Genomic DNA, 22,959 nt, shown 5'->3' with positions numbered 1-22,959 from the left:
AAAACCACTGTTTACTCTTCGCTTTTTGAAAAAATCCTTTGGGTCGGAATTTTAGTAGAATAGGTAAAGTTCTTGCCTTGTAAGCACCTGACCCGGGTTTGGTCCCTGCCAGGAATAATCAGAAATAATAATAACCAGGAATAATCACTGAGAACCGAGCCAGGAATAAGTCCTGAGCACTACCAGATGTGTATCCCCCACCCCCTCAAAAACAAGGAACAAAATACTAAATTTAAAAAGAAAAAGACTTTTGTTAGAATCTGTATATAAGTGACAACATAATGTACTTCTCTTGGGCTTCACTTGCTTACATAATGTACTAATATTTCTATCATTTTTTTTTTTAAATTAAGACTAGGATCGGGATTTGGGGAAATGTTGGATTCAAAGTGGCAGCTGCTTTGGAATGAGAGAAGGTGTTGGGAAGTATTTTCTAGTTAAACATAAACATGATAATGAAAACAGAAAAAAATCTTTGGTGTGAATCTTTTCAAACAATCATGAAGAAAAAAAATAAGCCAACCAACAAATTAAAAGCCTGACTCCTATATTTCTGTGAATGGGGCTTTCATGTTATACAAAGTCAAAATTAAATTGTGTCTGATATTTTTGGTTACTTTTTGCTTTTCTAACATAGTTGAATACTATTATTATTTGAGTATGATGCTAATGATTATAGACTGATATTTACAAGCTAAATGATAAGCCACTGTCTTAAATTTTTATCTCCATTTTAAAATTCTGAAGGTTAGATTAACATTTTACATACTTCTTGTAGGATGCAAAGATTTTATCCTGTTTTGCATATAGCCATATGATAAGGCCTCCGTTTAGATCTGGGTCACAATGGTTTCTTCTCATGTATTGTATATTTTGATAATATTAGATGTAGATGCAAATAGAATGAAAAGAAAACAAGAATCTTTCCCTGCAGAATCTCAGAGCATTAGAGCTTGTTAAAGGTTGCCTATTGAAAAGTGGTGGGGTCAAATTCATGTCCAGATTGTTCTCTGTACCACTGCCACTGTCTTTGAGAAAAGAGAGAAAAGCCTTTGAACTCCTTTTTTTCCCATATGATTCAACCTGACTTTTTTGAATGAGTTCATAATTTTCTGATCTTTGAGGTGGGTAGAAAATAAAAGAAAAGGGTTAAAATGGCCTGCCTTAGGCAGAAAATAAATAGCTCATTGGACAAAAGTATGTGCTTTGCAAGCAGGAGGCCAAGATTAATTTCTCTGTACTTCTGGAGGTAACCCCCAAGCACAGAGCCTGGAGTGACCCCTGAGTACTGCCTGGTGTTCCAACAAACAAAGAATGCTTCCAGGTTCAGTGATAGAGTGTCAGCCTTGCTGGTACAAGGTCAAGTTCTTATATTTGTAGCTTTGATGGAACAAGGACTTTTAAAACAGAACAAAACAATGGATTTACTTTTTTTTCTTAATTTTTAATTTGTAGTCATTGTAATTTAAAGTACATTGTGATTTAAAATGACAAAGGGTTTTATGCATACAACATTCCAACAGCACACTCCCATTTCCTTCCGTCAGTGTCCCATCTATCCTCACTGCTGGGGACCATCATAAGCTCAGCTTTATAGAAGATGACAAAATTCTGTGGCCTTGGGAAACTGGTTATTCTCTTACTATGTATTTTTATATCCCAACGTATGAAAGTGGTTTTTCTGTATCTGTCCTTCTCCTCTTTATTAACTTTAGTCAGTGTATACTCTGGTTCCACCCGAGTAGTGGCAAATTGCATAATTTAATCTTATATCCAAGTAGTATTCTATTGTGTGTATATACAACATAAGCCATCTGCTCTTGGACATTTGGGATGTTTCCAGATTTTAGTCACTGTGAATGGTGCTCTAAATGAACACAGGAGTACAAATATGTATTGAATGGAGTTTTTTTTTTCTTTTAAATTCTGATGTTGATTTTTCAGAACTGGAATTGCTGGATCACAAAAAAGCAAAATTTTTAGTATTTTTAAAAAATTTGTATCTACTTATATTTTTATTGCTTTTTGTGGTCTAATTAAAAAAATTCTTAGTTTTTTTTTAAAAAAGAAATGTCCAGTGTTTCCCCAAAAGACTGAACCAGTGACATTCCCACCAGTAGTGGAGGAGGGCCCCCTTCTCTCACATCCCTGCTAACACTACGTTGTTTTTGTTTTTTATGTGTGCTAGAATTGCTGGTGTGAGGTAGTATCTCATTGTTGCTTTGATTTGCATTTCATTGATAATAAGTGATGAAGGGCATTTTTCATATATCTATTGGCCAGTTGTATGTCTGCTTTTAGGAAGTTTCTATTCATCTCCTCTATTTTTGAATGGGGTTAATTTTTTTATTTTTAAGTTTTGTAAGTGTCCATTGTTTATCTTACTAATCCTATGGCAGATGTGAGGTGGGCAAATATTTTCTCTCAGTATTTGGGGTGCTTTTTAAATCTGGTTATAGTTTCTTTTGCTATGCATCACTGTACCACTGTCATCCCGTTGTACATCAATTTCCTCGAACAGACACCAGTAATGTCTCCTTCGTCCTAGCCCTGAGATTTTCGAAAGTGCCACATTTGAGGCTCTTTCAGGGTCAGGGGAATGAGACCCATCATTTTTATTGAGTTTTGGCATATCGAATATGCCATGGGGAGTTTGCCAGACTCTGCTCTGTGGGCAGGATACTCTCGGTGGCCTGCTGCGTTCTCCAAAAGTAAGAACTAGATAGTTGCGGGGGGCCTGCAAAACGACTCTCTGGCCCGCGGAGGTGGCCCTAAGATCTGTAGGTGCAGGGAAGGACTGAACGAATGAACACAAGACACAAGAGACAGAATGCAGCTCAGAAACAGAGAGAAAAAGGGACAGGACTTTATTGAGGGTGATGGGGGTATATATTAGTGAGGCAGCTACACAAAGGGTCGTGCTCAAAATGTGGTTAGGAAAGTTACAGAGTCTATAAGTTTAACCTACCATGCATTACAAGGCTTATACTAAGTTAATCATTGTCAGTTACAGCCATGACAATTGTTTTCTCAGGATAATCATACACAGGACAGGCTTCACCTGCTGAAGGTCCCGTAGGTCAGGATTACCATACCACAGGCTTCACCTGCTGAGGGTCATGTAGGTCAGGACAGCTGCACAGGCACGTAGGCTCTTGGTCAGTTAAAGGGCCAGCTTCTCACAGATAGTAAGAGGTCCCACGGTCACATTGGCTTACAGGAGCTGGGTTTTTTAGTCTCTGGCTCTTGGCCGTTGACGGGATAACATGGTGCCAGGGGCAGTTGGTGGGTGTTACGCCTACCTACTGGAAGATGGGGGATCTGGGTGGAGGAGGCCCAGTCCTGATCAGAACAGGCTTGGAGATCTCAGCCCTGGGTCCTGCATGCCTGGGTTCCTCTGCCGGTTCCTTCATGAGTAAGGCTCTCAGGGATGGAGCAATAGCACAGCGGGTATGGCGTTTGCCCTGCTATGCATAAGATTTTTAATTTGAAGTAGACCCATTTGTTTGACTTTGCTTCTGTTTGCCTGGCTATTTAACACTGAATCACTGAAGATGCCTCTAGATACCATGTCAGGAAGCGTTCTGCCTCATGAGCAGAACGAAGATTCCTTTCAAAATATTACTGCTCATTGACAATACCTGGAGAATTCTGATGAAGATGCACAGAGACCATATTGCTTTCATGTCTTTAAATACATTTGTTCTATAGTCAATGGATAAGTAATATTTCCATCTTCAATATTATTGTTTAAGTAGTACCTGTTGCAAGGCTTTAAGTAATGCACTGTCTAAGTAAGACACTTTATAGGTAGTAAATTTTCTGATGGGTCTGGGAAATCACTGAAAGTATTCTGGAAAGGTTCATCATTCTGGATGACATAAAGAACATTTATAATTCATGAAAAAATTAAAATAACCACATGAAAAGAATTTTGAAGATATTGATCCAGTCCTCACAGGTGACTTTGAGTGGGTACAAGACTTCAGAGGAGGAAGGAATTGCTAATTCGTTGGAAATAACAAGATAACTTGAATTAGAATGGAACCTGAACATGTATATGAATTTCTTTAATCTCATATTAAAACTTGAATGACATATTTGGAAATAACCCAAAGTGTCCAAGAAGAGATGACTGCATAAAGAAAATATGGTACATACACAATGAACTATTACTCAGCTATAAAAAAAAGATGAAATCATGCAATTTGCTGCAACATGTATGAAACTATAGAGAATTGTGCTGAACACAGTAAGAAGGAGAGAGACAGTTACCCAACAGTCTCTCTTTGTATGTGAAATATAAAGAAACACAGCAAGGTAATGAAGAATTGTCAAAGGCAACAGAACCTGAACACTGATTTAAAGAAATGAACTTATCAAGGGTGGGGAAGGGATGGTGTGTTTGGGAGGGGATTTTGAGACAATGGTGGAGGGAAGCTGGCATTCTGGTGGAGGGTTTGTTGCTGAAACACTATCTGCATGAAACCCTATCATTAGCAGTATTGTAAATCACGATGTCTCAAATAAAATTTTAAAAATTTGAAAAAAAATAAAGTAAAATTTAAAAACAAAAAAAAAATAAAACTTGAATGAAGTGTTCCTATTTATGAAGGAACAAAGGAAGTAGCTTCTTGAGACAATCTACTCAGTGAAAATGCCATAAACATTGTTGAGGATGACAACAAAGGATTTAGAACATTTATAAACTTATTGATAAAGCAGGGGCAGTGTGGAATGATCTTCCTTCCTTCCTTCCTTCCTTCCTTCCTTCCTTCCTTCCTTCCTTCCTTCCTTCCTTCCTTCCTTCCTCATAGATGGTTGACTACCATTTACAAAATTAATTAATTTTTATTATAGCGTAGGTCCCTCTCGGAGAGCCTGGAATGCTACCTAGAGTATCCCGCCAGCAAGGCAGAGCCTGACAAGCTACCCATGGTGTATTCAATATGCCAACAACAAGTCTCAAGTAACAACAAGTCTCACAGTTTTTTGTGAGACGTTATTGGTGCCTGCTCCAGCAAATCAGTGAACAATGGGAGGACAGTGCTACAGTGCTATAGTGTAGGTAATAAGATTACAATGGCATTAATGCTTTTGATGTGCCAAGTTCAGGTACCTTCACTACTGCCATAGTACCTAAGCCTCTCTGCCACTGCCCGTTGTCACTTCTAGTTTGGTTCTTCCTTCCAACTAGCTCCATAATTTTGGAACCTCAGTTTTGTTTGACTACAATTTTGAAAGAAGTTCTATGTTGATAGAATGTTATCAAAGAATACTATATGCAATAGAGAAATCATTCTTAAAAGAAGTAGTTGATTGATGAGGCCAACTTCATTGTCTCCTTTTAAGGAATTACCTCAAACTTCAGCATGGATTACCTTAATCAGTATGCTGCAAGTCCTGTTTTATTTTTGTAAATTTAGGTACTGTGATTCACAACACTACTAATAATTGTGCTTCAGAAATACAATATTGCTTTCTACTCCCACCCAAGAGTATCAGCATCACCGTACTATTGTGTCTAAGTATCTGGCCACTCCTCCCTCATAAGAGAACCCCACTGAGTAAACTGAATTCTATAGTCAGACTCTCAGGATCTCTTATCATTGACTATTGTTTATCCTCTCACTTTTTTTCTTTTCTTCTTTTAATATTCAACCTATGAATTAAATCATTTGGTGTTTATTCTCTGACTCATTTTGCTCAGCATGGTACCCTCCATTGCATCCATGTAGCAGTGAGCTGCAGGATCTCATCTTTTCTTATAGTTGAGTACTATCCCACTGTGCATTTATACCAAAATTTCTTTATTTATTCATATGCTCTTGGGATTTTCCAGATTATGGTTATTGTGAATAACTCTGCAATGCATTCAGGAGTACAAATATCCTTTAAGAAATGTTTTTAAGCTCTTAGATTAGGTTAAGACATGGAATTACTGGGTGACATGGAAGTTCAATTCTTAAATATGTAAGTCTCTAAACTGTTTGACAAAGAAGATGAGCCAGACATTTTCACCAACAATGGATGGGAGTATTATTTTTTTTACCACCTCTGTGTCATTGGTTGTAGGATAACTTTTGTTTGTCCTTTCTGCCTTGCCACAGGGAGCTTAGGTTTATTGGGTTACTCCCATCACAGTGCTCCCATTCCTCTGTGCTTACTTGTAACTTCTTTCATTGTGCTCTGTTGACTTGTAAATACTGTTTTTCTCTTCTCCTTAAGTCCTTTCTATAGTTAATTCAGAGCAATGTCCTTTTTGTATAGGCACAAGAAGACAGTGAATGCTATACTTTTGTAACATGGGAGTTAATTGACTCCAGATAATATTACCAATAGGGGCATCTGTTTTCTTCACTTAAGCCTCAGTTGCCCTTACTTTCTAGCACCCCCAAAGCAGGGTCCCTATGAGGGACTGGATGGACCCAGGACAAGCTGTGAGCTATGTACTACCCTGGCATTGAAATGGGCCTGACCAAAGTGCCATAGTACTTAAATAAAAGTTAAGATCATGGTCATGGATAAATGCGGTGATGATCCAAAAAGAAACAACTAGATTTGAACCCTGCTAAGGTTAGGAATGATTAATCAGGTCTGAGCACTGTGGTCTGAATCTATGGCAAGATGTCCCCAGAAGAGCCACCTTACAAGCTCAATGTATCTCTTACTGTATCCATACAAAAGAACTAATATTAAGATGCCAATTAAGATGTTAATTAAGTTATTGGACTAAGGAGAGCAGAAACACCCCTAAGTGGTGTTTTGCCCTTGAGCAGAAGAAGGGCTTTAGATAAGTTGATTTTGCTGACAGATGGGGTGTGGTGGCTACCCACAATGCTGGGGAGTTGGAGAGAGACAAGAGGGAGAGAGACCAGGGCAGCGAGATGGAAAGTGGAGAGATTAGCAAGGGGGAACAGAAGGACAAGAACGTAGGGGAAAAATGCAGGAGCAGGCGCATGGAGAGACAGAGATGCGGTTGTGAGAGTGAGTGCGGAGAGAGGAGCGGGAGAGACAGGAGGAAACAAGAATGAGGGTCAGCGTGAGACTAGAATGAGGGGCTCAGAGACACTGGAACAGGCGCGTGGGAAGAATGGAATAAACGGGAACTGATCACCAACCAGCCTGGCCTTGGTTTTCTCCTTCGTCTGCCCATGGCCTGGGCCACCCCAGGAGGAGGAGCTGCCCAAGCCTACTGAACGTGGGTGGCCTGGGTGGCGAGAGGGAGAGCCACAGGGGCTTCCTCTAGGTGCCCGGAGATTATACAGTTGTTTTCAGTTTTTTTGCTGTTTATATACCCTTCACACTGGTATAAAGTGATATTTCATTATCATTTTGACTTGTATTTCTCTAACAAGCGGTAAGAGTGCTTTTCCTATATTTGTTGGCCATCTGTATGCTTCTTTGAAGAAGTTGAGTTTCTCTCCCTATTCTCTTTCTATTAATGGTGTTTACTTTTCGTTCCGTGTTTTTTAAATCACAGACATTAGCCTCTGTTAGATGTATGGTGAATGAATATTTTCTCCCACATAGTGAGGTGTTCTTTTTATTCTAGTTCATCACTTCTTCCCAAGTACATCAAATGTTTTAGTTTGATGCAGTTTCCATTTGCTTTCCTTTTTTTTTAAAAACTTATTAAGTATCTGTATTTCTTTTTTTCTCCCAATCCTCCTCCTCCTCCTCCTTCTCCTCCTCCTCCTCCACCTCTTCCTCCTCCTCCTCCTCCTCCTCCTCCTCCTCCTCCTCTTCCTCCTCCTCCTCCTCCTCCTCCTCGAGACACAGTTACAGACTTACAAACTTTCGTGATTATGTTTCGGTCATACAATGATCAAGAACCCATCCTTCCACCAGTGTCCATTCTCCACCACCAATATTCCCAGTATACCTCTGACCATCCCCACTCCATACCCCCTACCCCCACCTTGCCTCTGTGGCAGGCAGATTCCCTCTCCCTCTTTCTCTCTTCCTTTGGGTGTTACGGTTTGTAATACAGGTACTAAGCGGCCATCGTGTTTGGTCCATAGTCCACCATTTACTTATTTTTGATTCTGTAAAATGACATCACAAATCATTGATGATATCTCTGAAGTCAATATCATGGAGCTTTCTGTGTGTGTTTTCCTTAATGCATTTCATGAATTTGGACCTAATTTTGAGGTTGTGTTAGAATTAACTTTTGTGAAAGGTATGAGAAATAATGGTTCAAATTCTTCCTTTTCCTTTTTACGCTTTTTTCCCGTATGTGGCTATGTGGTTTTACCGACAGCTTTTCTTGCTAACTTCACAAACCCAGGTTGTGTTAAGATGGATGTTCGTGTAGTTGAGGGTTTATCTCAGGGTTCTCAATTCTATTCCATTGTTTTGAGATTCTATTTTTATTCCAATACAACAGTTTTAATTTATAGTATAATTGAAAGTTAGGGAGAGAAAAGGCTCCCACTTCCTTATCCCCAGTATTGCTTTGGCTATCTGGGTGTTTAATTTTCCACATATGTTAGCAGAATTTGGTCTGTGTCCTTCAAAAATGTCATTTCAATTTTAATGGGGACTGCACTAAATCTGTATAATAAATACCTGTGCCAGACAGTCATTTTAACAATGAACATAGAATTGTTTCCATTATTTATGTTTTTTTTTTTTGGTATATATCTTACACCTCATTATCAAATTGATTACAGGTTGGTTTTTGGAGTGTTCATACCTAGTTGTGCTTAGGACTTCTAAACTTAAGGATGACATCTTGCACTATTTGGGGACCGGATATGCTGCTGGGTCAACTGTATGCAAGGTGAGTGCCTTAACCCCAGTACTGTTTCTCTGGTCCTTAAACATTGCCTTTATATGCACAGAGAAAGTAAAAAAAATTATTGTTATGAGACACCACTCAGTGGAACATGTCCCCCATCAGAAAAGGAGATGCTACTGAAGAATCTACAGGTCCTTAGGAGAATATGAAGGGACAATCAATTGTCCAAGGCTTACCCTGTGACAACACACAGATGTTTATGTATGCAGACAACTCCAGGCCACAACAATTTAGAATAATTGTTTATAACGTTCTTTCAAAAGTCATTTCCTGCTTCTCCCACTTTGAAAAAAAACCCATGATCTCTCTTAAACATGTCTATCTCTTCTTCCCTCCCCCCACCCCCGTACACTTCTCTAAGTTTCTTGCATAAAACTATTTCACTTTTAAAACAAAGTTGTAGTTCCTTTCATGTGATATTTGTTTTTCACAATGGTCTGGAACCGACCCTGAAGTGCATATTCTCTAAGGTGTGCTGTGTGGAGTTTGAACACTATAGTTCCTTAAGGTAAGCAAGGCATTACTCATTTTCTAGAATCTATTGATACTGATGAGAAACCTACTGACAGTGATACTATTGAGATCTATATCATTACCTAGAGATTCTTTTACCAGAGTTCGTCCCTTTTCATACTAATTTTCTGCTGACTTTCTCTGATTCATCTAGATGAATTTTATTTTACTTTGTTCTGCTTCTCTTTAGAATTTTCCTTTACTGTGTACTCACAGCTATCTGCATAAATTTTAAGGGCTTTTGTAGCACATCTGGCAGTGCTCAGGTGTTACTTATGGCTCTGTGCTCAAGAGTGACCACAGGCAATGCTCAGGGGACAATATGCAGTGCTGGGCATTGAACAGCAGTCAGCCACATGCCAGGCAAGCACACTGCATCCTATACTGTCTCATCAGCTCTGTCATCACATCACTGTCACTGTCATCCTGTTGTTCATCAATTTGCTCGAGTGGGCACCAGTAACATCTTCATTTGTCCTAGCCCTGAGATTTTAGCAGCCTCTCCTTACTCCATATGGGAGGCTCTTTCAGGTCAGGGGAATGAGACCCATTATTGTTACTATTTTTGGCATATCGAATACTGCACGGGGAGCTTGTCAGGCCCTGCAGTGAAGGTGGGATACTTTTGGTAGCTTGCTGGGCTCTCTGAGAGGATCTTCAGCTCTAACATAAATATTTAATTAAATTTATTTTATTTTATATTTTTGGTTTTGGGGCCATGCTTGACAGTGCTCAGGGTTAGTCTTGGCTCTAATCTCAGGGATCAAACCATGGTCAGCCACATGTAAGCAGGATCCTACCTGCTGTACTATCACTTTGACCTGAAATATTTTAAACCATACAGATTTGTACCACTTATCTTTGAATATTGCATCAACACTATATTCTCTAATACTCTTAGAAGGAGGATTCATAACTTATTCTTTACCTACTTTTAACTCCCTTTTTATGGTAAAGTATTTCTAATTGCTGTTCTGAATTTTTCTGTTTTCAGTACTGTATATTTATTTAATATGCTATGCAGATTTTATCAGTTTTAATTTTTAAATATTGATTACATTTTCATTTCTAAGATTCTAACATATGAATTTTACAATCTGTTGTCTATTTTTTTCTGAGCTTTTTAAAAAATTTTATTTTCCTTTTAATAGGTGTTATTGCTGCATTTCTCTCAAGGACATCAGACATTTCCTTATGTTTGTTTCATCTATAGCAGAGCTTCTCAATTTTGGCATTATGAGCTTCTGAGTCAGACGACTGTTGATGGTCGCTCTGAACCCAAGTTATTTCCCACCATCTCACACTACCTTTCAGATGCCAGAAGCGCTCTACTTCCACCAATTGAGGCAAACAAAGTGTCTCCAGCTGTTATCAAATGTCTACTGATTGCCAACGTGCCAGTTTAGAATCATTGATCTAAAATAAATTTATGCTCTATTGACTTAAAAATAACTTAAAAATGTAGTTTGTGTGTAATTTGATGTAATTTTATTCACTCATACTCTCTGTTGGCAGTAACTGTTAGTAAGACCTTAGCTTCAAACCCAGAACAAGGTCTTCTGTTGGATGTTCAGTTTCCTCCCCATAGTGATAGTAAGGATGTCACAGGTGTATGCACTTAATTACGAACTCAGTAGCTGGTCAAGAATATCTGTGTTGGGGTTGGAGTGATAGCACAGCAGGGAGGGTGTTTGCCTTGCACATGGCCAACACAGGTTCGATTCCCAGCTTCCCATATGGTCCCCCAAGCACCGCCAGGAGTAATTCCTGAGTGCATGAGCCAGGAGTAACCCCTGTGCATCACGGGGTGTGACCCAAAAAGAAAAAATAAACACAAGAATATCTGTTTTTCCATTACCTTCCTGGACAACTAGCTTCCATTGATTACCAGAGTTGTTAAATTAAGTTTTGTCAATTTATTTTACAATGTAGATTCATACATTAAAACTTGCTCCATTCCCCACCTTCTCCAAAGTATAAAGGAGCCAGAAACTACTGCCCATATCCGTCAGCAAATATGAAAACTCTCCACATATCTATCTGGTTCTGATTTGCCAAGATGACTATTTTGATTTGTATAGTTTCATGCTTTTGATGTTCTTTTACCATCTATCATTAATCAATACTTTGGCTACAATAAGGGTTAAAGAACAATGATGAGATCTGAAAGCATTGATTTAGAAGGTTTAATTTTTATTTTAAAATTTATGACTGCTGAAAAGTGTAAAGTTAATTTGGGGTAGCTTTAGTCCAGAATTTCTCCAGTCCACGACTATTGGCATTTTGGGCTACATAATTATTTCTTCCTACTCTTATAAATTGATGTTTCTTATTCCATATTAAATTCTTGATCATGTAAAAATTTAATCTTTGTTTTTCATTTATTTGTGCAGATTTTTTTTTGGCCAGTTTAATTTGTTACAGCTTTAAGTTTCTAATACTTCAAATGATAAGACTTTCAAGAAAGTGTCTTCATATCCCCTCACCATTCAGGCTGGGCTAAGAGAACAGCAGTGTGATGGTCTGTGTACACTAATGTATCTTCTTCCAATGTTTCTCCTCATTCTTTCAGGGAATCTAAGACTGAAACTTGAATTTGACATGTTAAAAGTTTTCTGATGCTGTGCTCAAGAGATCAGTCCATGTGGGGTTTGCAGAGATCAGTCCATGTGGGGGTTGATGAACTTACCTATAGGAGATTGAACTTGGTTAGCTATATACAAGGCAAAAATCTTAATGCTCTGCCTTATCTTTGGCCAAAGAAGAGTCTGATTTTGCAGTGAAGAGCAGTTTTCCTTTGGGAAAGGACCAAGACTCAGGCTCTTCTGATCCTGAATTGGGGTCTGAGTAAGGAGGAGACACATGCTCTGTTACTCTATGCAGGGAAGCACAGGACAGAGTGCTCAGGATCATGTCTGGGATGAGGTGTTGGCTGATGCTTTCTGGTTTGGACTAAGGAAGAACTGCCAGGGAAGAGGAATGAACAGGTAGCAAAACAAAGGTGGTATGTCTGTCACACAACAGTCCTGGCCTGGGGACATAAGTGGCTCTGTTTCCATTGTCTAACTCTTTCAGAGAAAGCTCTTTCTAACAGACACTCTCTGTTGTCCTTGTCTTATTAGGCAAGTCTTTCCCTCAGGATTTAGCTTGTGTTGTTCCACTTGAGTGTTAGATGGACTGTGTGAACCAAGGTGTGGCTTTTGTGACCTTTAAGACTTTCTGCTGATGAGGAGTCCTGTTGTAGATTTGTCAGTGCCACATGCCTTGCATGTAATTCTCTATTTTACTAGCTTACTAGAGCTTTAAGTCCCAGATGACATTTTTAACAACAGAGCAACCACACACACAAAAAATATTAGTCCGACCAACAACTAAGAACTAGGCCTCTCTACATGTATCCATCAAGAAACTTAAGTTTAGCACAGGATGGCCTTCTCCATTGTCTGAAGGGTAAACTTGTCTTCACTCTTTGGATTGTATAATATCTCTTTATCAAGATAAAGGTTCTGATTTACAAGTCTGACTTCTGTAGATAACAGAAAAATAATGTCATACTTATTTACATAAAAATAATTTTGTGTTGGTATCAAAACACTTAAATAGAGAATTAATGTAAATAAAATATTTATATTGGATAAACCAATAGAAAATCATAACATTTCTACAACCCTGCTCATATACTCAACAAAGTACTCCTTGATCCCAATAAAGGCCCTCCCGTTGATCATCGATTTGCTCAAGCGGGCCCAGTAACGTCTCCATTGGAGACTTTGTTGTTACTGTGTTTGGCATATCGAATATGTCACGGGTAGCTCGCCAGGCTCTGCTGTGCGGGCGAGATACTCTCAGTAGCTTGCTGGGCTCTCCGAGAGGGGCGGAGGAATCGAACTCGGGTTGGCCATGTTGGCTGCGTGCAAGGCAAACGCCCTACCGCTGTGCTATCGCTCAACAGAAATAATTCCTTCTGTTCCAATATCTTTCTTACTACATTTGAACTTCTCTCATAGGATTATTTATATCATCTAAATATAAATATAAAACCCAGCGCCCAGAAGCTTATTAATACAGATATAAGACATCTTATGATCTCATTCTTAGTTTGGACAACCTGGCAGGCTACCGAATGTAACCTGCCCACATGGCAGAATCTGGCAAACTTCCCGTGGTGTACCCAGTATGCCAAATACCAGTAACAATGATGGGTCTTATTCTCCTAACTCTGAAAGAGCCTGGAATGTGGCACTTTTTAAAATCTCCAGGCTAGGGCGAAGGAGACATTACTGGTGCCTGCTCGAGGTAATCGATGAACAACAGGATGATAGTGATCATGATCTTTAATTAGCATAATCTATATACTAGATTGAAAATTGTTAGAGAGCAGAATTCAGATCTTGTTTATCCTCCTTATCTGACTTCAACAGAGTTTTACTAGTGATGAGCAAAAAGAGGTTCCTTATAAATTCTGATCAAATTAACTTGTTATTAAAAAGAAAAACATGAATCAGGTATATAGGTATCAGGTATATAAATATCCTCAGCTTAGTATATATGTATATAATGTTGCTAATATAAGTACTAAACTTTTAGCAGGGCAAAAATACATGAAAAAAATAGTTTAATCACTTTGTAACCTATGTGTTAAAATACTCTCTCCCTGTGACTTATGTTCAAGGCTAAGAAAAACAGCAGGTACTCTCTTGCAGGATATAGGCACACAACAACTGAATAAAGAAACCTTTAAAAAAATTTTTGTGCCCCAGTGTTCCTATCGTCTTAGCAGGCAGAAAGCGATCTGCCAATATCCCTGGTCCAGATGCACCCATGAATATTTCATACGCAACTCTCTTAGTCAGGGTTCATCCAGAGAAGCAGAGCCTCCATGAATGCTGTCGAATCAAAGAGTTATTCTGAAAACTTGCTGTAGAAAGAACTAAAGGACTGAAATTCCAAATTGGGTATTTGGAGAATAAAAGGGAAAATCTTCCTCTAAAAGCATGTGTGCAGGTGGGACCTTAAAGTTTTAGGGAAAATCTTAGAAGCTTAACACCTCCAGTTATTGAAGCAGAGCTAGGATTGTGAATCAATATCATGTCAAAAAGCTTCTGATCAGCAAAATTCCTTCCGGTGAGGGTCTACAGCCAAGACTCCTGTGGGCATTGTAAGATCACCACTGGTAAACCCGGTCATCTTAGGAAGAGCTGGGTGTGTAGCTCAGGAGAGCAAAGACCACCTAAAACCTGCTGGTCTTTCTGGTTTCTCACTGCATCACTTCAAAAATTTTCAGAAAATAATGCCTACTACTTCCAGCTATCAAATATCACATAATTACTTTCTCCAACTCTAATGTGGAGTCATATGGGAAAGAGGATCCTTGGAGACCTTGATTTTCAGCTAAATGATATTGAGAATAGAAAGATATAAAAATAATAATTCTATTTTACATGGGCTTGAGCGATAGCAGGGCTGGAGCGATAGCACAGCAGTAGGGCGTTTGCCTTGCACGCAGCCAACATGGCCGACCTGAGTTCGATTCCTCCGCCACTCTCGGAGAGCCCGGCAAGCTACCGAGAGTATCTCGCCCGCACAGCAGAGCCTGGCAAGCTCCCCGTGACGTATTCAATATGCCAGACACAGTAACAACAAAGTCTCCAATGGAGATGTTACTGGGCCTGCTCGAGCAAATTGATGATCAACGGGAGGGCCTTTACTTTTACTTTTACTTTACTATTTTACATCATATATAAAGGCATTTAGTCCAGTACCATAAATATCGTGTACTATCAAAAATGCCAATATACTTGGCATTTTGGGGAGAGCACAAAAAATCTTAGTACTATATGTATGGGTTTAGTATCAGGTATAGGTGACATTTGTGGATTGTATTTTTCAGACATAACCATACAGATATGTATATCCAAGTCCATATACTCTTCTTATCATATGACTGATATCCTTGGTACCAAAAAATTATGGTCTGTCCCCTTCTGTCAGTCAAGATTCTTCTCAAGCATGCAGAAATGATGCGTGGTGACTTCTGAGGCTAGACATAAAGAGGATATAGTTTTTGCCTTCTCCCTTCTCTCTTATCTTTCTTCCCCACTATCTTCTTCTCACTTAATTTCTCTCTGTATTTCTTTTTTTTTCCCTCAGGGAAACCAGTAACCACGTTATGAGAAAGTCAGGCAGTGAGAAGTCACGTGAAATGCTTTGAGTTTTCCAGCTGAGGCTAATGCCATGAGGGTTACTAACCATTCATACTATGCCCTGTACATTACTTACCCATGGATACTCTGAGTGATTATAAATGATTTTTGTTGTTGATGGGTTTTTGTTTGTTTTTCAGGGCCATATCCAGGATGCTTAGATTAACTCCTGGCTCTGTGCTCAGGGATTACTCCTAGTGAACTCAAGACCATGTATGGTACTGAGGATTGAACATGGGTTGGCTGTTTGCAAGGCAAATACCCTAAACAGTGCACTATTTTTCTAGCCCGATCATAAATGATTTTTTAAGTCACAATGCTTAATTTTATATGATAAATATAATGGGCTAGAGCGATAGCACAGCGGTAGGGCGTTTGTCTTGCACGCAGCCAACATGGCCGACCTGAGTTCGATTCCTCCGCCCCTCTTGGAGAGCCTGGCAAGCTACCGAGAGTATCTCGCCCGCACGGCAGAGCCTGGCAAGCTCCCCATGACGTATTCGATATGCCAAACACAGTAACAACAAAGTCTCCAGTGGAGACATTACTGGGCCCGCTCGAGCAAATCGATAAATATAATTAAAATATGTATATATACACTGGAAATATCCTCTTCTCTTTATCCCCAACTTCTTAACCTTCTTTATATCTTGTGATTCATCTCTGGATACCCTCTGCCATGAAGCTATATTCAAGGTAAGTGATAACCATCTTGTCCCTGTTCTAGGAAAACTAAAAAATAAAGTTGGAATAATTAGATTGCAATTCCTATAAACCAGCACCCCACTCACTAGTGATAATGACTTTTATTATATGACTTGAATAAGGATGGAGGACAAATGGTTAAAGAAAAATATAATCCTTTCCTAACTGGTTTACGGGGTGGATAGTCCTGGGACTTTGTCGATTAATAGAGCAGTTTGGGAGGTTTAAATTTGGCAGATAGGTCTGAAGAGTTTGCACCTGAAGGTCAAGAAACCTATAAGATCTTGGTGGGGATTTAAGTAAATGATATTCCTATGCAACTCAAGTGTTTTCAAAATTTTTATTATATTTGATTGGTTGTAGATTCTGAGAATATTCTAGGCAGTAGTGAGTGACATTAAAATCTCTACATACTCCTTTGTACACATTCTTTACCCATGGGACATTACAGTGTATTTACTATGACAGTCACATGAGCAATGAATCTGGTGCTTTTCTTATGCAAATTGTTATCACAGTTTGCTTAACTAATGCCACTTAAGGATAGAGGTTTTATGAACCTCGAGAATCTAATCACTCTGACTGAATCCTGTTACAACCAGAGATGCATATTTATCTTTTTTGGTTAAAAATAATGCCATATGATATTGAGAAAACTATTTATCCACTTTAAACTTTATTTTCATTATCTTTTACATGAGGCTAATAATAGCATATGGGTTCATTGCACAGATTAAATGCCATTATGCATTATGTAATATATCATATTATACTTTGTACCTGACACATAGTAAGTACTAATTAAATAGTAACTCTTACTATTATCATCATAAATATAGTTTTTGTCAGAAAACACTTCCTATTCAATTTTCTCTTGAAAACAATACAGTCTTTCATTACTATGTAATAAGTTTTTCTACTTTCCTAAGTTTTCCTACAAAGAAAATTACTATCATTTAATCTTTTGAGTTAATCCTTCTTTCTGATATATTTCCCAACATGTTCATTTCATTCATGTATTTTCTGGCTTTAAATTCTTATTACTAATATACCCAAATTACTCATAATTTCTAAATTATCTTATTGCATATTTTATATTAATTCTATTATACTGTGTGCTAATTTATTACTAGCTTTTTCATCTGGATCTTGGTATGGTCTTGCCTCTTTAATAAAGTACCTTGAGAACAAGAATTATGTTTTGAACCACAAATGTAAAATCTGAGTGCTCTAGATGCTGGGCTCAATAAATAATTATTGGATTCACATCTTTAGAAGCTATAAAAATAACATTCCTCCATTGCAATGCATCAAAATATATCTCATGTCATATCACTAATATTGCATGGTTCTTGAGAATTGATTCCTGATCTTCATGAGAAGCAAAAGAGATTTTGACTGCTAATCACTTGTGTACTATATATGTGAGGAGGCTGGTGCACATTCATGAGAGGATCTGGTTTCAATCAGCTGAGTTATACATCCTCATTGTATCTCTGCCTACTATAGTCCAGAGCTAGTACTGTATGTGATCAGAGGGGTGGGAAGTTACTAATGTCTGACTAGCTCACACAAGGATCAGTGCCCTCTTTCCCAATAGCTCCCGTGTTTCTCAGTAAGCCAAGGGCAGGGCCTAGTCTAGGGTAGATGGTTGAGAGACAACAGCACACCAGGCTTAAGCAGTACTGAGAGAATGGAAAAACTGAGCCACAGGAGGTCCACCCTGCCAATGCAGTGACAGTTGGAGGAAGTACTTTCAAAACATAATGTGTGGAGGCTGGCAGACCAGCACAGAAAACATGCCAAGGCCTGCAAGCTCCCTATCTGAAATAGGGTGGATTCCAAATAGCTAAATCAGAGTTTTTCAAAAAGCCTGGCACCTCCCAACTATCTCCTGTAATGTGGCCAATCTTTTAGGAAGATCTGGACAGACAGTTGAGGCAGATAATAGAAAAAGAAGTTCAGGTGCATAGAAAGCGGTGGGTTGGATTATAGATTAAAAAAAGCATGTACTATGAGCTATAATAGCTTATGTTAACTTTTCTGTGTCCAGAAGATACTTGTCCAAATGAACAACTCTGTGAATGTAACTCAGTTGTAGAAGTTAATTATCTAAGTTTTATAGTCTTTGTACTTATTTTCATTAAACTTTTTTGAATAAGGAACTATTTCTAGAACCATCTGGTTCAATTTCAAATATCACAAGCTGAGTAATAGATCTTTAAGTGACCAGAGCTCATGGTCCGTCTAGCCTATGGAAAAGCCTGGCATGGTTTTTCTTGACTGGGAAGAAATAAACCCGTTTAACCAGATGATGTCATCCTTATTTCAGTAAGAGGGGAAAACACAACAAAAGGTCAACAAATGAAAGAATGATGTCTGTTTCCCTGGAGGAATTGGTGGGAAAGGATTTGGGAAAGCTATTGTCAGAACAGGTTGTCACCTGCTTGGATAAAATGAATTAAATTGATGATTAACGCTTAAAGAGCAATTTTGAATTTTTGGCTTAATGTAGCTGATTCTATTGAAAATTAATTGATGTGGACACTGAGATTATTGGCTCTCAAATGAGATAGAAAATGGAGACATTGTGTTTTGGAATGAGAAGAACATAAAGTTTATTTTGACTGCTTCTCAGAAATCTATTTTTTCACAGTATTTCCTTAAATGTTTTATAAAAACAATGAAAAAGTTTTTAAACTTTATTCTGTAAGAATAGAAATATGCCTTTTTCTTTTCTTTCTCAGTTCTACCAAGCATACAGAAAATTAAGACTCATGACTGATTCCAGTTGAAGAGGGCAACTTTATAAATAACCTTGAATGAAAAAAGGAGATCAATTCTTTTTTGGGGTTGGAGAAACAGTACAGCCGGTAAGGGTGCTTGGTGCTTGCCTCTCATGTGGCTGACCTGGGTTTGATCCCAAGACCCACATATGGTCTTCTGAGTACTTCCAGGAGTAATTCCCGTAGAGCCAGAGACAACCCTTGAGCACTGACAGGTGTCCCCCCACTTCCACACCAAATTCTTTTTGTAGTGAGATAGATTCCTTTTCTTTACTATTACTGGCAGTTTTCCCTGTCTTTTTATGATTAGAGGATCTAAAAATACTTTGTAAGGAATAAATATGTAATTATCTTGTAAGGAATTATATACTCTGTCTTATCACATGTGTTGAGCAAGTAAAGTGACAGTGTCAAAGGAGAAATTTCAGTTACTGTTTTGTGATCATAGATTTTGAGAAACTCCCAGAAAGCTAAAAATGTTACCTTTTACTTAACTCACCTCTCAGCTGAGTAGAGAGGTTTTTTTTTTCAGTTAGGAGAGAATCAGGTAAATGGATACTTTAGGATAATTTGTTTGGTTTTGAAACAGGATTTCAGAAGTTCAGAAATTTGTATGAATATCCTCATATGTTACTGCATAAATAGTAGTACCATAAGTACTTTTTGAATTAAAAAGTGGCTGAATTGGTACTCTGGGAAGAACAACAAAAGGCAAAATACAAATAAACACTGAGCATATGAAATAAAGTTTGGATGTACCCACTATGAAATTAACACAAATTAAAAGAAATAGAAATAGAAATATAATTTAAAAATAAACATAATTAATAGAAAATATTTAAAAATAAGCGCCAAACCCAGAGATACTTTGAGACCACCAGAATTATGCCCAAAGGCACCCAAAAGACCACACAATGTAAGGAATAACTCAGAACCTTGCATGTGCTATGCATGCACTCACCACTCAAGCCATGTCCAAGACTCATGCCAGACACAGTAACAACAAAGTCTCCAATGGAGACGTTACTGGGCCCGCTCGAGCAAATCGATGATCAACGGGAGGGCCTAGAAGACATGTTTTCAAAAATTGGTAACAAAGTTCAGCAAAGAAAAGGCCCTTCTCACTCTGGAAGGGAGCATATGTAAGTACAAATTGTATGAAGGACAATCTTGCAACCATAATCTCAAAGTATAAAATAAATGTATTCTCTGATCCTGTATTTCTACTTTGAGGATTTATCTAAGGAAATAATCACGGACAAGTCAACCTTTGTACGTAGGATGCACATCGATGCTTTATAAATCATAATAAGTAGAAAGCACCCCAATATTTCACATGCTAATTACAATTAGTTTAAAAAAGTTAAGTCATTTCAGTAAACAACTTTTAAACATAATTATACAAACATAGATTCCTTCTTGTGTAAAAACATCCATGATAATGTTGGTGAGAAAAGTCACAAAACCACAGAATATAATAATTTGGGGAAGCTCAAATTTTGCAAGTAAGCTTGTATAGATTTATTGTCAGCTATTTATTAGAAAAATTTTCAAAGGGTTAAAGTGATAGTATAGCAGGTAGAGTGCCTTGCATGCAGCCGACCTGGGTTCAATCTCCAGAATATCATTTGGTCCTCTCAGCACCCCCTGCCCAGAAGAAATTCCTGGGCACAAAGCCAAGACTAAGCCCTGAGCATCACTGGGTGCAGCACCGAAACAAACAAAAAATTAAAAATTTTTCAAAATTATACTGAAAGGTGAAAGAATAATAGTAAAGTAAAGTAAAGGCCTGCCGTTGTTTATCGATTTGCTCGAGCGGGCCCAGTAACATCTCCATTGGAGATTTTGTTGTTACTGTGTGTTTGGCATATCGAATACATCACGGATGGCTTGCCAGGCTCTGCCGTGTGGGCGAGATACTCTTGGTAGCTTGCCGGGCTCTCCGAGAGGGGCGAAGGAATCGAACTCGGCCATGTTGGCTGCATGCAAGGCAAACACCCTACCGCTGTACTATCGCTCCAGCCCTAGAGCGATAGCACAGCAGGTAGAGTGTTTGCCTTGCACGCGACCGGCCCGGGTTCGATTCCCAGCATCCCTTAGGGTTCCCCGAGCACCACCAGGAGTGATTGCTGAGTGCAAAGCCAGTAGTAACCCCTGACTGGGTGTTACCCAAAAAGCAAAAAATAAAAAGAATCGGCCTCCAAAGCCAGGAGGCGGGGCCTGTCCGGGTGCCTCCTCCTTACTGACTCCCGCGGCACAGCAACGTCCACGAAGCTCATTGCGTATTTTTATTTTTTTTCTGTTGAGCATTGGTGGTTCAGTGGTAGAATTCTCGCCTGCCACGCAGGAGGCCCGGGTTCGATTCCCGGCCAATGCAACAAGTGAAAGAATAATAAAAACTCATATTTTCTATTGAAGTAGTGACTGGCATTTTGGCATATTTGTATTTTTCTTTCTATGGATATACTCATAGATCTTATATGTTTGATTTTCCTGAAATGCCTAATTTGCAAATCTCTCATTATTTAATAGGACCCAGTTTCTGCTCATCGAATCCAGGTAGTAAAATCTTTCTTACATGAAGTGTAACTACTTGATTTTTGATAGCACTCTCTCAGGACGTGTTCCCCTAATTTGCTTGAAAGTCTGCATTTTGGGCGGACTGTGCTCTATTAGGGGAGGGAAAACGCTGAAACATAACAATCTAATCACTTAAGTTAATTGGGAGCGTCTCACTTCTAACTTATATTAGCAAAGTTACTAACAAGTTTTTGGTAGATTTTTCAAAAGAAAGTGGATAGTCTTTGCCTGAGTTAAAATTAGACAGAAATCTCTCAGGAAAATATCCCTCTTTAACCTGGCCCCAAAGGAAAAGGAGGGTCCTTCCCTTCAAACAGGTGTCTTCCCGTGCAGTACAGTTTTGTCTCAAAGAGTCATGGCTTGCCACCACCAACCAGAAGTCCTACTTGTGTTGATTGTAATCTGTCAGGGAGGCAGATACTGGATTAGAGGATGCTGACAGGTATTCTGATTGTAGATCCACGCTTTCTTTCAGAGTTAACTCTTTTGTCTTGATCTCTTTACCAACCCTCTAAGCCTTACCAGGCAGAGCAAAGCTTATTTTCTTGCCACTTGCTTCTACTTAGCTGAGCCTCAGTACATGTTTGTAATCTAATCTTTCTTAAGCATGTGTGGTATATGTTTCTGTGCATGCTTGGGTTTTCAGAGAGTAGGAGATTGGATTGGCTGCCCTCCTGCCTCAAACTTCCTGCAAAGCAATCAGATTGGCCTGCCTCTGTTTTCCATTTCATTAGTTCCTTACTCTGTTTCTCCTTTCTGCTTCTTTTTTTTTTTTCATGTGACTCCTCTTTCCACACTGGAATTTATCCTTGAAATTCTCCTCTGTTAGAGCTGTCAGTCACTCTCAGTTCTTCCAGCATCTGGTGGTTCAATTTTGAGATCAGAGTTCCTTCTTCACCATTGTCTGGTAGGCTTGCTCACAGACAATATAAAGTTCTTCCTAGCTCTGACTTACCTCAAAATGCTCCAGTGAGGCAGAAGTTTTATAAGTTTTTTTCAGAGAGGGGTTTTGCACTCAAGGTTTGGGCAGGGATTTTGGGCACGAGAGGTTGAATGCCAGATTTCCTGCCACTACAGATCTACCATGTGAGTTTTAGGATTGGCACCCGGAGAGCTGGTTTTGAGATAACCCAAGGGTTAAATTTCACAAACTGGACATTTTCTGACTTTATAATGGACAGAGGGAAGGAAAAGATTTCAGCTTTTATTAACATTTATTTTAATTTTAGGTTAAAGGTTGATGAATGAAGAAAATGGAATTTGTCATTTTCATCCATTAACTGCTCGTGGTGTTTTTACACTGTTGTAATAGTTATACTTCATGTAAGCTTTTCAACTTGACTCTTCAAAAAACATCCAATTTTAT

At 38.7% G+C, this 22,959-nt stretch overlaps 1 non-coding gene across 1 annotated transcript; it reads left to right on the top strand.

Moving 5' to 3' along the window:
• The first annotated feature begins 21,319 nt into the window (after positions 1 to 21,319).
• TRNAG-GCC (transfer RNA glycine (anticodon GCC)) lies at positions 21,320 to 21,390 on the top strand. The gene has a single exon. It is a non-coding gene; the product is annotated as a tRNA-Gly (tRNA).
• Positions 21,391 to 22,959: the final 1,569 nt, after the last annotated feature.

The sequence above is a fragment of the Sorex fumeus genome, unplaced genomic scaffold, assembly GCF_029834395.1.
Source record: "Sorex fumeus unplaced genomic scaffold, SorFum_2.1 ptg000131l, whole genome shotgun sequence".
Taxonomy (NCBI): domain Eukaryota; kingdom Metazoa; phylum Chordata; class Mammalia; order Eulipotyphla; family Soricidae; genus Sorex; species Sorex fumeus.
Note: the sequence above shows the minus strand (reverse complement) of the source record. Positions and strands in the feature narration are given on the sequence as shown.